This window comes from Siphateles boraxobius, unplaced genomic scaffold, assembly GCF_051911475.1.
Source record: "Siphateles boraxobius isolate OS27281-9 unplaced genomic scaffold, OSU_SipBor_1 9, whole genome shotgun sequence".
NCBI lineage: Eukaryota > Metazoa > Chordata > Actinopteri > Cypriniformes > Leuciscidae > Siphateles > Siphateles boraxobius.
Genome location: NW_027509219.1, coordinates 31,054,615 through 31,070,380, shown reverse-complemented (window position 1 = coordinate 31,070,380; position 15,766 = coordinate 31,054,615). Strand labels below are relative to the sequence as shown.

General features: G+C 35.3%; 1 protein-coding gene and 1 long non-coding RNA gene across 3 annotated transcripts in view; both read left to right on the top strand.

Annotated features, from left to right (window-relative positions):
• The first annotated feature begins 599 nt into the window (after positions 1–599).
• Positions 600–5,646, top strand: LOC143732194 (uncharacterized). 2 transcript variants are annotated; one of them, XR_013201067.1, is made up of 3 exons: positions 600–963; positions 4,282–4,430; positions 5,589–5,646. It is a non-coding gene; the product is annotated as an uncharacterized LOC143732194 (long non-coding RNA). The 2 variants fall into 2 exon arrangements; XR_013201066.1 differs by lacking the exon at positions 5,589–5,646 and having other exon boundaries at positions 4,282–4,719.
• A 6,476-nt stretch (positions 5,647–12,122) lies between these two features.
• The window catches only part of kcnd1 (potassium voltage-gated channel, Shal-related subfamily, member 1), a 70,731-nt gene continuing 67,087 nt past the window's right edge, over positions 12,123–15,766 (top strand). The window contains exons 1-5 of the mRNA XM_077223116.1: positions 12,123–12,208; positions 12,606–12,699; positions 13,199–13,344; positions 13,611–13,682; positions 14,937–15,060. The gene's annotated coding sequence lies outside the window, so the exon portion shown is untranslated. The remainder of the gene's footprint in view (positions 12,209–12,605; positions 12,700–13,198; positions 13,345–13,610; positions 13,683–14,936; positions 15,061–15,766) is intronic.

Genomic DNA, 15,766 nt, shown 5'->3' with positions numbered 1-15,766 from the left:
AAAGGAGATGTTAGACAGGATGTTATGGTACTCTTTTTCATATAATGAAAGTGAATGAGAAGGGAAGATTCTGTCAAGCTTCTGTCTTCTGAAGCCATGCATTAGCCCATTGGTTCTCACGTTTTAAGATTGAGAAAGGTGCAGTAAGCGATTTCTGAGAAATGCTGCTGAAGGTGGATCAGAAGGTGGATCAAATGCTGCTCGGTCCCATCATATTACACTGTAGCCAATCAGCAGTAGCCCCAATCAGTGTCCACTCATGGTGGGGGAGGAGCAAGAGGGATATTTTAAGAAAGGCTAGAAAGAGAGATGGTTAAGAGATATTACAAAAGAGAAGGCCTAAAAAAGGGACGCAGAGGTTGCGTTGTTTCTCCTCCATACGTCAGTAACATTGGGCTTGCTTTGTTTCACAGAACCAAGATATGCTGTTGTTCTAATGTTAGCTATAGTAACGGGCTATAGTAACAAATCGTTGTTTGTCTGGAGCTGTTGTTCTGCTGATGACTAACTACCAACTCTTGCTTGTATATACTCTTGTGTACTGTATGTTATTTTTTTGTTCTTCCTTGACTTTTTTGGTCATCTTTGCTTTATTTTTTGGTCATCTTTGCTTTATTTTTTCGCAAAGTTCTGGACTTCATTAGCCTCTGCAATGAGCACCACTTGAAATCGCTTACTGCACCTTTAAGTTTGTCACAATGCTAAAAAATGCAGGTATTGCCATACCACAGTGAAATTTCAGGTATTGCATAACAAGTGATTTTGTTGGTTGTGGTCTCCCGCTTTGTCTTTGTGCCCTAGCAGGTGTGGTGTAAAACACTGGGAAAGGATGCATTGACTCTTCTCATCTGAACGTCAGCGTGCAAGACTGTCTACCGGATGGGACTCATACTGTGTAATTGCAGCAGAGTGATAGGACACAGGAAAAGGAAAATCCTCTTAATTTAGGCATGATGAATTAAGGTACTGTAGGTCGAAATCTGTTCCTAAGAACCGTTTATCTGAGTCTAAATCAAGAAAGGAAAAGAAATCAGTCTTGAAATGGCTCCATTTTTGTGCATTCTGATTCTATACGTCAGTCCAGAATAGATAGCGGGGAGCTTTTTCTTTGAGTTTTGATATGAAGACACTCTTTATAGTCACATATAGTGATAATGACTGAAACCCTTTATTGTGCATAAAACCAATAAAGTAATAGCATCTTATCTTATGCTAGTTTTCTTTTAAAGTCATTTGTGGGATTTTCCTACTTGACTTCCAACCATAGGGGTAAATTTCATAAACCGTCTGGGTCGTAAAAAAATTTTTTTAATTTGTTTTATTCTCATGACAATTTATCCTCCCTCCCAATATGTAAATATTCATTTGGAAGATAGATTGATATTGATTAATAAAAATCTTAATTCGGTGGATGCATAAAAAAATTGTTTTTTTAGTTTTTTTTTTTATAATCCTCTCATCCCTGTCATTGTCTATTTTGGTATTAATTGACATAATGCCTGATCAAACAAAAACCAGTAATGTGTATAAAAAGGTATGACTCAACATATATGTAGGGTATAGGTTAAGCAAGCTTATTGGCCAAGAATGCTGAGTGGTTTACTCGCAAAAAGTAAACTGACTAAAACACAAAGAACAAGAAATATTTAATTCCACACTTGGTAGATTTTGGTTATATACTGTTACATGTAACCAAATGTAAAAGATTTTTCAGAAAATGGAATCGCTTTTAGGCAGGCTGAATTGTTCATGATATCATGATTGTGCTGCTCTAAATTTTATTTATAAAACGGATTGTTCCGGTCCTTGATTCTGATTGGTTTGAGTCGCATTCTAGCATTGTAAATTACTCTTTCAGTATTACTGCGCCAAATAAATTTTCAAAATGTCAGATTTTGTTGTATATAGCACTGTTTCTGAACTCCCTGAAAATCTCCATTGTAGTCTTGCGGTTTTTTCCAGGTAACGAATACCCAAGACACATGCAAAAAAAAGGAATGAGGCCTAGTTGAGTTGCGTTAGTAGCATGTTAAAACTTGCGTTAACTAATGGGACCTTATTAGTGTTACCAATTATTCTCATATATAAAATATTTGGAAAGATCAAAGTGGTAGGAAATGTTTTAAAACCCTGCTTTGAATACAGCTTTAAAAATAATGTTTGTAAAACCTAATAAAAGATGTCTCGCACAGCATCTTCAGTTCACATTTGTGAAAATGTTTGTTGGAAAAAAAACTACGTTTTTCTGATTCCTCCATGATCCAGATGGTGTTTTGTGTGTGTATTTTAAAACCGCAGCTTGTCGGTTTGAAACGGGCTGCTAAAACAAAAGGCTGCCCGCACACTCACCGTCCAAAATGAATACCGACAATCTGATTCAGCTTAATCTCCAAAGCCCAAACCCACACGCTCCGTCAGCAGCTCTGGAGGTGTCGTTCTTTGCAGCGTCTCCTAATCCTCTGTTTGGTGACTGTTGACTGTAAGGACTTTACAGTCCTCTCTGAAGGAAGGAGGGCCTCATCTCTGGATGGAATTTCAGCTCTTGGCTCGTCATCTCTGAAGTGGCCAGAGATTATCTGTTTGTTTGGGGTATCGATCCGTCACTTGAGCCTGCTCGTTGGAACCGTATACACGTTCAGATGGGACTTTCACCCGGGTTAAATTCGGACCTCAGAGGCCCCGCGGCTTAACCGTGAACGACAACATTTATAACTTAATGACAACTGTTTTGGAGTCCGCACGGGATGACTAATTCAACTCGATGGTCAATTTTACCTCACAGAAGTGCCCTCTTCTATTATCCTCTCCATATGGGCTGTTCACCCTGTCCAATTCATTAGCAACTCTGGGCTCTTGTAAAACCGTGTCCTGTGATGCACTGGAGCAAAGCTTCTATTGATGGTGACAGTCCATTAAATTCTCCATCAAGAGGCGGTTCGATGCCCAGAACTCCTCGTTTAAATGTAGCATTGCCTGGCCAGAGCAACCAGCCTCTGCTTACCACGAAACCAAACTGTGGTTTTATTGTTCAGGGTGCAGAGCAATACTGTGTGGTGACTGACTATATTTAAAAAATAACACTCGCAAAATAGCTTTTTAATAAGTTTTTGATAGATTTTTTTTCAAACTGGAAACAAAGTTTAAAAAAGCCTAGTGTAATGAGATGCATGAGGTGTCAAGACTTGTTTTCAGAGAATGTATCTTTAATACTGCACTTGCAGATATTTTCACTTGTTTTGCATATAAACAAGTGGAAAAACTTGGCAGTGCAATAAGACAATAATATTATATTCAAGATGCAGTCTATGAAATGCTTAATGTCTTAAGCAAAGTTGCTTCTCAACAATGATATTTTAGTATTATATATAGCATTTGTTAAAATTTAGAATTTCCTTTTATTTAAACATTTTCAGTTTTCATTTTTCTTTTAGTTTTTATTAAAAAGTAATATTGTAACTAATTATTTTTAGTTTGTTTATATTTATGTTCTAATTAAATAATTTGTTTTTTCAAATTTCAAAGTTTTTTTAAGCTTAAGTTTTCATCTAATATTTATGTTTTATTTCAGCTTTATTTTAATACACAAAAATTATTTGTAATAGTTTAAGTTGCATTTTATGTGAACAATAACAGATTGTCTCTGTTTACCTCGAAACCAAACTGTGTGTTTTTTAAGCTGAGATTGTCACTGTTTCTCAAATGAATCAATTTGAAGAATGTTTCGATATTTTTTAATAGAAAACAAGACAAACATTCTCATAACGAATAAGATTTTTCCAGTGTTCCAGTTTATTAGTTTCAGACATACTTGAGTTACATTTTCAATTAAGTTTTCTATTTACTTTATTTAAAGAGACAGTTCATGCCAAAATGCAAATTCTGTTGTTATTTACCTTGCGTTGTTCTAAATTTGTGTCGTATTTGTACACGTTGCTCTTGCCATGCAGTCAGAGATTGTCGTGACTAAATGCACCATAGTGGTCAATATGACTTTATGACAATATGATGTTCCAAATCTTCTTTAGTCATGCAGTGGCTTTTATTAGGAGTAATGCATTTACATAACATGTTTTTTTTCTTTTAAAAGTGATGAGTTTGGGAAATGAATCTCTTTATGCAACTAATAGCAGAGGAGAATGTTGGTCTTTTGAAAACAGTCATTATTTTTGCCATTCAATTTAGTGATGCTAAGAAATTATGCACATTGATATTATGTTTACTGCCTTTTCTTCAGTATTTCTTTTTTATGCTCACACTGTATGTCTCATTGCAATTGTACAGTGAAGATTTCTGTGACCAGATTCGACAAACACCAAACCCTTTTTGCATCAGGCAGCAGCAATGGAAGATTAAATTGCGTTGTGGCAGTGACGGAACAGCCAGTCCGTGGCTTCATCCATTATCAATCGTCTACTGGAGGCTTAAGAAAGGTTGACATGCCACAGCCAGACATGATAATGAAAGAGATACAGGATCGGTGCTGACGAGGGGTCTGTGAATGGCCCTGAATGAGTTCATATTGATTTCATGACCAGATCCGCCTTTTCATGCTACATCGTGCTGTCCTGAAAAAGTTGATGTTGCACTTAGACAAAATGTCCACTGCAAACAAAATAAAGCTCATGATTCCTATTTCAGGCAGAAGGTAAGATGGATGGTTCAGGTCATGCTACTGATGCGCAATTGGATGCTTCAGCCCCACTGACATTCATATAATAGGCACGTCCAAGACATTATTCCAAAACAAATCATGGCTTGACCAGAAACCGCTCTCAGATTACTAAGCCATTTATACAATCAAAGTAGCTGATATGTGAGCCACTACAATACTTGACCCAGTTTCCAATGGCGATATGAGAATGTGCACAGATTTTCCTTCCTGCATTGTTGTCTAATTGCGTCAATTGAAGGTTTTGGACGATCCAAAAGGTCTGTGAGTGTGACCTGTTTAAGCCATTTTTTGGTGTGTTTAAAGAAGAGCACTCCATAAATAACCAGAGCATATTGGTAAACAGTTGTCAGAAACAATCAAGTAATTGGCCCTGAAACTTCTTTACTGGCTGATGTCATGGAGTTAAATTAGCTTGATCGTATGCGAGGCCCTTAGAGGGGTTCATCTCACAGATAAAAGTGGATGTTTTTATCTATTGTCCTCTAACAGCCTGAAGTTCTGGCTTTCTCAAACAGAAGGTTTTTCTGTAGATTTCAAAATTATTCTAGTATTTGTATTGACAAATAAGTATTGACTTCGTAATGAAAGGAAATTCCTGCTTAGATTGGCAAGGCCTTGTTTAATTCTTTATGGTTTGATGTCCCATGTTGTTGTTTTTTTACTTTTTAAAGCCTCACATTGTAGTTCTTTCTGCATGATGTATTAAAGTTGTTCACTGAGCAACAGTTTTAAGTTATAAATTATAATAAAAAATATAAATGTTTCGAAACTGCTGTGATGCATTTCTTCTTTGTAATTTAAATAGAGAGTGGCATTGATTATATTACTGCAGTTATTTATTTTTGAAGTGTTTATAGTAATATAATTGTATTTAGGCATAAATGTCACAATTCTGATTTATGTTTCATCTTTTCAGAAAAGGCCTGAAGAAGAGTGCACAACTGATTTTAACAATGTGGATGAGTCAGGCTTTTAAAAACATGAATCAAAGGTAATTTATAATTGTTCCCTCAATCTGAGTTTGAAGGAGTCATAAGTTCCAAAGGAGTTTTAAATATCAGTTGATAAAACAATTTGATGGGTGGTGGATGAATAGATGGATGGATTGATTGATGGATTGATTGACGGATTGATTAATTGGGTTTTGTGGTGTTTTACTTTGAATGCAGCTTTAAAATAAATGTTTATAAAATGGATAATTTCAGTCCTGGCCTCTGATTGGCTAGTTCAATTTTCCTGCCTTGCTGAGCAATACTCATGTAAAATCAGAGACATAAAGTTCACGTAAAGAATAAATCTGTCAAAATTTTTAGGAATTTTGTAAGAACATTGACATTAATGTAGGCCTTCATGTAGGTCAGGAGGAGTTAACATTGGATTATTACCCAGCAGTCCATGCGTAGACTTTGAGGAGGAGGACTGAGGGTGGTGTTTGGGACAAGGTAGGATAAGTTTAACCATATGTTCTGTTTTGCTAACAGGGCCACATCCAACGTCAGATTTACTTGAACGTAAATGTTATGAAACAATAAGCGAACTGTACATCTCACTTTCTGTTGTAGTGGTTGTTTCATAGCCAGAATATCATGCTTATATGACTTCACTCTCAAACTATACCAGTGTCCACTGTTTCCACATTGACGTTTTGCTTTAGTGAATAAAAATGATGAAGGAGAAATATAGATGGGGCAAACGAGAGTGCCCATTAAAAGCAAGCAATCTATTGGGTAATGGGAATCATTAAAGAGTCATCATGAATAAATAATGTTTCTTTCCTTTATATTCAGCTCTCTCCCTCTCTATCTCTATGTCAATACTGGACTCAGCAGGGTTTCCTCATGCTAGCTTTTGGTCTGTCCTGAAAAAGGAGTGAGGATGGCGTAATTGAAATCTAATCAAGTTGATGAGTCAAGAGAGGAAGAACCTCCATGAGGGAAACACTCCTTTGAATTAGAAAGAGATAAGGGCTGATGGGAAAATGGAGTGGTTTTTTTTTTTACTGGAGTCAGTAGGGAGAAGTGTTTGTGTGTTTTATTTTTAAGCTGCTAATGTACATCATTACAAAAACATCTGAATCACTGAAGAAGAAATAATCCTTGTTCTTTTAGAAAGATCTGAACCATGGCAACTTGAACTGACATCTTTAGCAGCTTTGTAAAAAATGTGAAGAAAATGTTTTTCTAAATTATCTCTGAAGAGAATGTGCGCATTAAGTGCAAATAGAGCTCAAGTTTAAGGAGGTTTACTTTCCTAAGTTTTGTTTTAATAATCCCCAGTTGTTTTTTTCTTCTTCTAAATTATCTCGTTGAGTTGCACTCAAAGCACTTTCCATTGCTTTGCCATTAACAACGGAAACATGCTGTCAAATGTTATTAGGCAGGGAGTTTATCTGCACAACATTCCGTAAAATATCCCGACGTCCCAGAATGTACATCATATCCCATGCTAGCTTATACGCTTTGTTTTTATAACAAGGTTGCTTACACTTATTATTATTATTATTATTATTATTGCCAACGTACAAGTTGGTACTTGTTTTGTTAAAGTTTGTTCAGAAGCACTGGGTATTTGCCGCTAATGTCACCAAAATAAGAAATTAAAATGACCAAAAGATCATGAAAGCATTTTGCACTTTTTGACATCCATATTGTTAATTTTGCTGTCAAGAAGTAACAATCATTTTTAGATATTTTTATTTATGTACGGAACCTGTCAAAAGTTTGGAAAAATTACTTCTTTTTTTTTTTTGAAAGTCTCAACAAGGCTGCATGTAGTCAGAAATACAGTAATATTATGAAGTATTATTGCAATTTAAAATAATTATTTTAAATTTGAATACATTTAAAAGTGTAATTTATTCTTGTGATCAAAGCTGAATTTTCAGCATCTTCAGCGTCACATGATCCTTCAGAAATCAGTCTGATATGCTGGTTTGGTGCTCAAGAAACATTTCTCATTATCAATGTTGAAAACAGTTTTGCTTCTTAACATTTTTTGGAAACGATTATACCTTGCAAACAATTGTGGTAAGATTAAAAAAAGAGATAAATTAATGCTTTTATTAAGCATTAAATTTATCGAAAGTGAAGACATTTTTAATGCTACAAAAGATTTCTATTTAATATATGCATTTAATTAATGCAAATAAATCCTGAAAGAAAAATAATCCTGAAAAACGTATTTCCACAAACATATTAGGCAGTACAACTGTTTTCAACATGTATAACAATAAAAAATGTTTCTTGAATAAATCAGCCCGAACAATTACTGAACGATCATGTGACACTAAAGACTCGAGTAATGATGCTAAAAATAATCAGATTTGCATCACAAGAATAAATTACATTTTTAAATGTATTCAAATAAAAAGTGGTTATTTTATATTGTAATAATATTTCACAATATTGGTCTTTTTGCTGTATTTTTGATCAAATAAATGAAGCCTTGGTGAGCAGAGAGACTCATACAAAATATACTTTAAAAATAAAATGTAAACATAATTATAATATAATTCTAAAATAGAATTATAATACATATATACATACAAATGTATACTGGAAAGTGTGGTTACTATGGTAAATATTGTAGGGGTTAATACATCATGATGGTATGTGTGTTTACCAAAGCTCCCTGTGACAAGCAAACGCTGCTTCTGTAAAGAGCTGACCCTCAAATGAAGAGTCCCTCCAGGGAGGTAAAAAAATGACATGCAAGCGAAAGTTTATGTGTTCCCCTGCTCCCAGAGTCCTCAGTGCCGCCCATCGCTCATTCACAGCACACGATAACAGTCCCTGTAATAACATCAGCAGGCCTGCCGCGTTTTATCTGCATAAAAGTGTGTACTACACACATCCATCAATTAGATTGTTTTGGCATTGCAGCGGAGATTAAACTTTTATTAAAGATGCACATTCAATGTTTTTGTGCCTCAATTTATACTGCCGGTCATCATCACCATCATTACTAATTCTATATACATAATATGTATATAGTATAATACTACCTGTGATTTTACTGTATAATGCAAGTGCTTCATAATATCACATCTGATGATATAGAAGAAATTGAAGTAAGTTTAGCATTAACCATGCATTGAAACTAAATTACATATATATATATATATATATATATATATATATATATATATATATATATATATATATATATATGCATGTATGTGTGTGTGTATATGTGTGTATGTTTACTGCTTTTAGCTACTCTTTCTGTCACACTTTTATTAATTTATTAATTTTTGTTTTAAGCTTCTATATACAGACGGTATATAGACGGTATATAGCTTCTGTATTGAATAGTCAAGTCACCTATTCAATACAGATTATTTCAAAGCAGATTTACAGCGATAAACAGGGAAATGATGCATTTCGGCTCTTGTTCAGCTGAAATCAGATTCAGTTTTGTTGTAAAGATCATCAATTATTAAATTAGTTAATTTCTTCTATAAAGCAGTTCTGAAAAAAAAAAAATGATGTCATCGTCCAGTTCAGTTCTCATACAACAGCGTCAGTACAGTCACATCAATAATATTGTTGAACATTAAGTGTCCCCAACTAAGCAAGACAGAGGCGACAGTGGCAGGAACCCCATATAGAACTCCATATAGTCAAATACATCTGTATCTTGTTTTTAAAGATGCTTCACTACAGACCAACACACTTCACTGCCATTTATTGGATCTAAGCTTTGTTTTGTACTGGTGTCACTTCTCGTCTGGTTATCTTGGCGACGGTGAAAACTGTCTGACTTTTATAGGGTGAGGGTTGAATGTGTTTTAGTGGTAGAGTTCTGCAGTTGTCGCATAAATGGATCCAGTGTGTTGTGCTGGTTGTCTTCCCAGAGGACTAGTAGTTTTAGAAGGCTGTGCTCTGAATTTTAAGCATGCTGTCAAATGCTATCTCGACTGTATTCCTGATCTCATATTCAAGGCTTTTAACTGGGAAGTTTGGCTGAATTTTTACCCCTTTCTGAGTTGCGAGCTTTCACATTTAATTTCTCAATAGTGTCTGCACAGATGCTCTGACTGCCACACAAATATATTATGAACAGTAAACTGGATTTGAGAACGAGTACTTGCTTCCTAAAGAGCAATTTTGCTCAACCTTATAACCATACATGTTTAATATGTCGTACTGCACGTCCATTAGTGATAGGATGATGGTGTACTGTAGTAGATACTGTATCACTTATTTACCCTTTTCATATGTCAGGGTTTCTCAGAAGCGGAAGTCGTCATAGTTTGGTAAACTTCAATAGGTGAATGAGACTACATTAAATATATTTTTTTTTGTGTGCGTGTTCCCATTTGCTCATATAGTCAATTCACATTTATTTATATAGCGCTTTTTACATTACAGATTATTTCAAAGCAGCTTTACAGAGATAACAGGAAAATAATGCAACTGTTTGTTTCCAGAAGAAAATATCGTCACAGTCCAGCTTAAGTTCAGTGATGTTTCATTTTTGTTGTAAAAAAGTTAAGTTAGTTCCTTTATATAGCCACTCTGGAGAAAACCGTAATGTCATCGTCCAGCTCAGTTCAGTTCATTTATATTGGTGTCAATGCAGGCAGATCAATATTATTGTTGAATATTAAATTAAATGTTAAATTTAATGTCCCCAGCTAAGCAAGCCAAAAGCAAATGGCAACAAAGGTGAAAAAGGCGACAAAGGCGACCGTGGCAAGGAACCAAAACTCCATCAGGTGACAGAATGGAGAAAAAAACCTTGGGAGAAACCAGGCTCAGTCGGGGGGCCAGTTTTCCTCTGGCCAACAAACGAACAGCGTATGATTATGATTCAGGCAGCATTACAGGTCAGAAGTCAGATTGGATTGGAACAATCAGAATATTATCCAGTTACATCTGGTTTAAGTTCGGAGTCATCATGCCGGTATGGACGGTATATAGCAAAAGAAAAAATCAACAATAGTGTTTTCACGACTTTCAAAATGATGGGAAAAAATAGAGAGAGATAGATAATTTATATTATTTACATAACTAATTTTATAATATATTATATATTTGTATTATTATTTACATATATGTATTTATATATATATATATATATAATGTAATATAATATGTATTTTGCAACAACAAAACAACAATTTCTTTTGCACTGAAACAACATCCCTGCTTATAAAAAAACGTGTCATCACGGGTAAAATTACATATAAAATTACATATGCTTTGACTATCTAGGTTTGTCTTTCCTGAGGATCCTTCCCAGTATGCTGCAGTATGAGGCTATCATGGATGTATTCAGTGTGTTCAACTTCTCTCCAAATTTTGATGGTCCTGGATTATTCCCACACCTCACTGACCTCCTGTAAGGTATGTAAATGGATATGTACAACACAGCTTTCACAGTAAAAGTTTTCCCAGTTTGTTCATCACTGTGCAGCCCTTATGTGCTCTTATTGCTTCGCAGTGATACATTTCAGAGTGTGAGCTGCTGTTATTAAGCCATACTTAGTGAAAAATAGCACTAGTATTTATGTACTTTAAACAAGTGTTTTGCTATGTAGTGGGTATCAGAGGTACATATTGATAGGTTTGATTTCAGTTGCATTTAGGTACATTTAGTGTACATTTTTTGCATGTTACAGTATTTTGGCCTCTGCGCTTTACTGCGATACTTCACTCCAAAACAGAGACCTGCAGGAAAGCTTTTTCCCCATCTTCTTCAATCATTCATAGACAGAATCCAGAAGTATGACGCAACAGCTCTCACTGTAATTCCAGACTCTCCAACAATAATTCATTTCTCCATACGTGAAGTTACTAACTCAATCTTGCTGTTTTTTGTTTTTTCAGTTATGAAGGAAATACCCTTATTGCATAAAGGTCTCGTTGTGTCTTCTGTGGAACATATAAAAAGACATTTTGAAGAATGTTGCAATGGCTGTCAAGCTCCAAAATTGACAAAAAATTGTTTTCATGCATATAATTTGAATATACAGAAGTATGAAATAGATTTAAAATATGTTTTCAGCCAATATAGACCTAAATTTGGTTCTTTACTTCCCACAGAGCAATCAAATAAGTTTTGAAGACTTAGCGCAAGTCATTTGGACCAGTTTTTGGTGTGTTTATTGTGTCCTTTTTTCAAGCTTAACATCCTGGGATCCGGGATAACCATTTCTACCTGTGTTTAATGTAAGACATACAGGTTTGGGACGGCATGATAGTGAGTGTGTGTGTGACAGAATTTCATTTTTGGGTGAACTAATTCGCTAACAAACTTTGAGAATCTTTCATGCTGTCACTGTAGAAGCGGGAAAATCGGTTAATTAGTTAGAAAAAAAAACATGTCCAGTTAATATAACAATATGTCATTTATTAATATGACAGTCTGTTGAATGCAGAAATACAGTGCATTGAATGCATGATCAATTCATTTCCTTTAATTAAGGAGCTTTTGACCATTTCTGAGATGTCCCATGGGTGTCACAGGAAGTTGAAATTGAGTAAGTGGAAATTGAAATCAACACAGAAAAAGCACAGAAACAATCCTGAGGTCCTGTTCATGTAGCTGAATTTTATTTTTATATTTTTCTTTTTTATTTCTTTTCCTTTTCCTTTCCCTTTCCTTTCCTTTCCCTTCACTTCACCTTTCTTCTGGATTTCCACCGCATTCATTGATTTATTGATGTTTTCGTTCAGATCTGCTCTTGTACTCCATGCACTACCACTCTTATGTTCTCCATGTGTTCCTACATGAAGCAAAATTTCACAATTTAGTCTGTTTGAATCTCATTCTGTTTAGGCAAAGTATGTAACTCAACATCTGAAAATATCCCATTTAAAATTTTGCCTTATTTGCTAAGATGGCATAAAACTGCATGCACAATAACACTTTCATAGATTTGTCCTGTTGTTCTATTTCTTCCATTGTTGACCTGTTTTGTTCCCAGAAACCCTTTGAAGACTCCAGCTGTAACACATCCATTGATTTGAGGATCCAGGAATCAATTCTGCCATCATTTTGGCTTATTTCACTCAATCCCAGTGAGTTCCTCTTGTATGAGAGTACCTGTTTTTTCTATTCGCTGTATTGAAACTGTAATACTTCCACAGAATCAATCGTTACGCCCTGAAAACCCCTTTAGTTCAATCCTCATATACAGATGCTATCGCTGGGAATTACACTAGCTATCAATAACTATTTCTTCTTCAACGTAATCTTTGGAGGTGGCCAAGAGAGAGTGTTTCATTGTAAAGTGAAACTTGATTAAAAGGATTGGCGTACCAAAAGAGACTATATTTGCTATGGAGTTGAAGTGTGTAATGTTTGTGCCACTAGTGGCTCCAAATGGAATTGCACTTCCCGTCAATCTGTCCCTAACGTGACACTTCAGTGAGAAATTTAACACCTGCTCTATAATTGAACCCAGACAATGTTTACACACATGTGTGTACTGTGGACAGTATGCCATTACATTAAATGGTTAATTCCACAGGGTAAACAAGACAGAAATTCCAATGCAATCAAATCCCTCTATTTTAGGTGGAGCACAACAAGCCATTCAGGACCCCAGTCACATGCATGTGCGTTGCATCCGCAAGACAGCAGTGGAAAGTGCAGTCGTTATAAATGCTAAATGGATGAGTGTCAGTCTGCTGAATTCAACCTTTGTCCTCATGAATAATACAGTATGTTGACTAAAGAACAGTTTGCGAATGTAAATTAGTGGTTGACTGGTATAGGTTTTCAGTGGATTATGCCATTACTGATATCTATAGATCAAGATGGCTGATTACTGTATACACCAATGAAAGGTGTAGACATACCTACTCATTCTTTATTATTAATATTTCCACATTTATAATAATAATAATAAGTCATTACAACTATGAAATTACACAAATGGAAGTACGAGAATTGACCAAACCAATGAAAATTCTTTCTTTTTGTCTAGATTCCAGCTCTACACAGTCTGGGCATTCATCAACCAGCTTCATGTAGTGCACGCTGAGATACTTTTTAAATGGTATGTATGCTGCACACTTGTTGACTGCTTTTCCTTTGTTATCCTTAACAATAGGGTTATGCACAACAAACATCTGTATTCTGTAAAACAGGTTGCATCGCCTCCAGTTCAGTTCTTTTGTATGTGCTTCATTAAATATAGAGCCGTTTTACTCAAGATACCAGCAAAGATGACCAAAACGATGTCCATCGCATATGCAAATTTAAAAGTTATTTTTTCTTTTTCTTCTCACTAACATTTAGATATTTAAATAGAATAAAATAGCAACAATAAAAAGAACTAACTAGGTTACCTGATTATCTTAAAAGTCCATAGATATCACCATCAGCACATACTGTCATTAAAACTTTCTCCGACCAGCAGATGCAATGAGACCTGTTTTTCTGTTTGTTCATGTGACATTTGAAATAAAGCCAATTAGAATATTAGTTTTGCAAAGAATTAAATGCGTAGGAACGATTAATGTCAACAGAAACACATTTTTCAGACAGCATTTAAGAAGTATTTAGATTAATGGTTCTTAACTTTTTCGACTTTTGACAAGACCCTCACATTGTCAACAATCAAAAGACATCTTTATCAAAATATTTTTATTCACAATTTATGTCTTGGCCAAAATAAAAATATAATATACTAAAATAATGTACTGAAATGCATATTCATATTCATAAAAATTCCCCTTAGAGTTTTAAGATTGTTTTAAGTTACATTACTTTTCCAGGTCTAGAAATAACACTTTTAAAATTAGACTACCTCATATATGCAGGTTTTCCGAGACTGTGGGGGAAAAAAACCTTCATTGAGGGGGTATTTAAATCTTGATTTTGTTTGAGTTGTTTTAGCTTATTTTAAAGACAGGGTAGGCAATTTCAGAGGAGCCAGCAATAGCAAGCTAGCTTTGAAAGCATGTGATCCCACCCTCCCTTCAGAGCGTCTCCAAAGCCACGCCTCCTTCAAAACACATAACTGCACACAGCCAGAGCAGAGTCTGCGAAGCGTCACGAGAGACGCCGTTAAATTACCTCATGTCTTAAAGAGCTTAACATTACAATAATAATATACATAAACAACGTACAAGTTCTTACTTGTCCCACCTCACTGCTGCAAATTAATTTTGGCATTGATAGCCTTGTCATTGAAACGCATCGTGTCTGATGACATGAACCGCTCCGGGTAGATCTTCACAAGTTGCCATCTCTTAATTATGGTTACAACATGGCGTGAACGCAGCATAAGCTCTTTGTTTTGTTTCAGGAGGAACTGTAAAAGGCGGCTGCTGTTTGTTTGTGGCGCTTTGTGACTGTCTGTCCACAACTCTGCACAGCCTTACTTACTGCGCTGATGAAGTGTGATGTCTACGCGAGCAGGGTCCATGGAGGTATAGAAATACATATGTTGACAGGCAGGTGGGACATCGTATCATTGCATTCGGACCGTTTGCATTTTTTTGGTCCTTAGACTTCCACAAAAGATATACTATGTACGTATACATGTTTTAATATTTAGACCACTTGTATTATTAATTGCTATCAGGATGTGAAGAGTGTTTCAACCAGTATAACAAAAAATTTATAAAAAACATTGCCTACCCTACCTTTAATACGTGTTTTGTCTTATATTTCATAATTTTATCCCCTTGGGTGTTTGCTGAAAATCCCTAGTGAGCCCTGCCCCCTGGTTGAAAATACCCTGTTTTAAATAAAAAATATTTAATATCATGAGAAACACATTTTCAGTCAAGTGTGTCCGAACGTTTAACTGATAACGTATATACTGCAATTTTATAATGGCAAATGAGACATACACAACATTGCTGAAATTAAATTGGACAATATCGTGGTACAGTATATATAATCAGTAATGTAAACCTCACATAGCATCTCCCAAGGCTTTCTCATCTTTTTCCAGCAATTTTCCTTACAGACTCCTTTCAGAAGTGTGATGGCACCCCATTGTGCCCGGACACATTTAAGGAAACTGAAATAAGAATGAAATTATCATGCTCTTCCCACTGCCGAGAGAGGTGGAGCAACATGAAACTATCTGTTGAAAGAGGAGAGGATGCAATGTGTCTGAATGCAGTA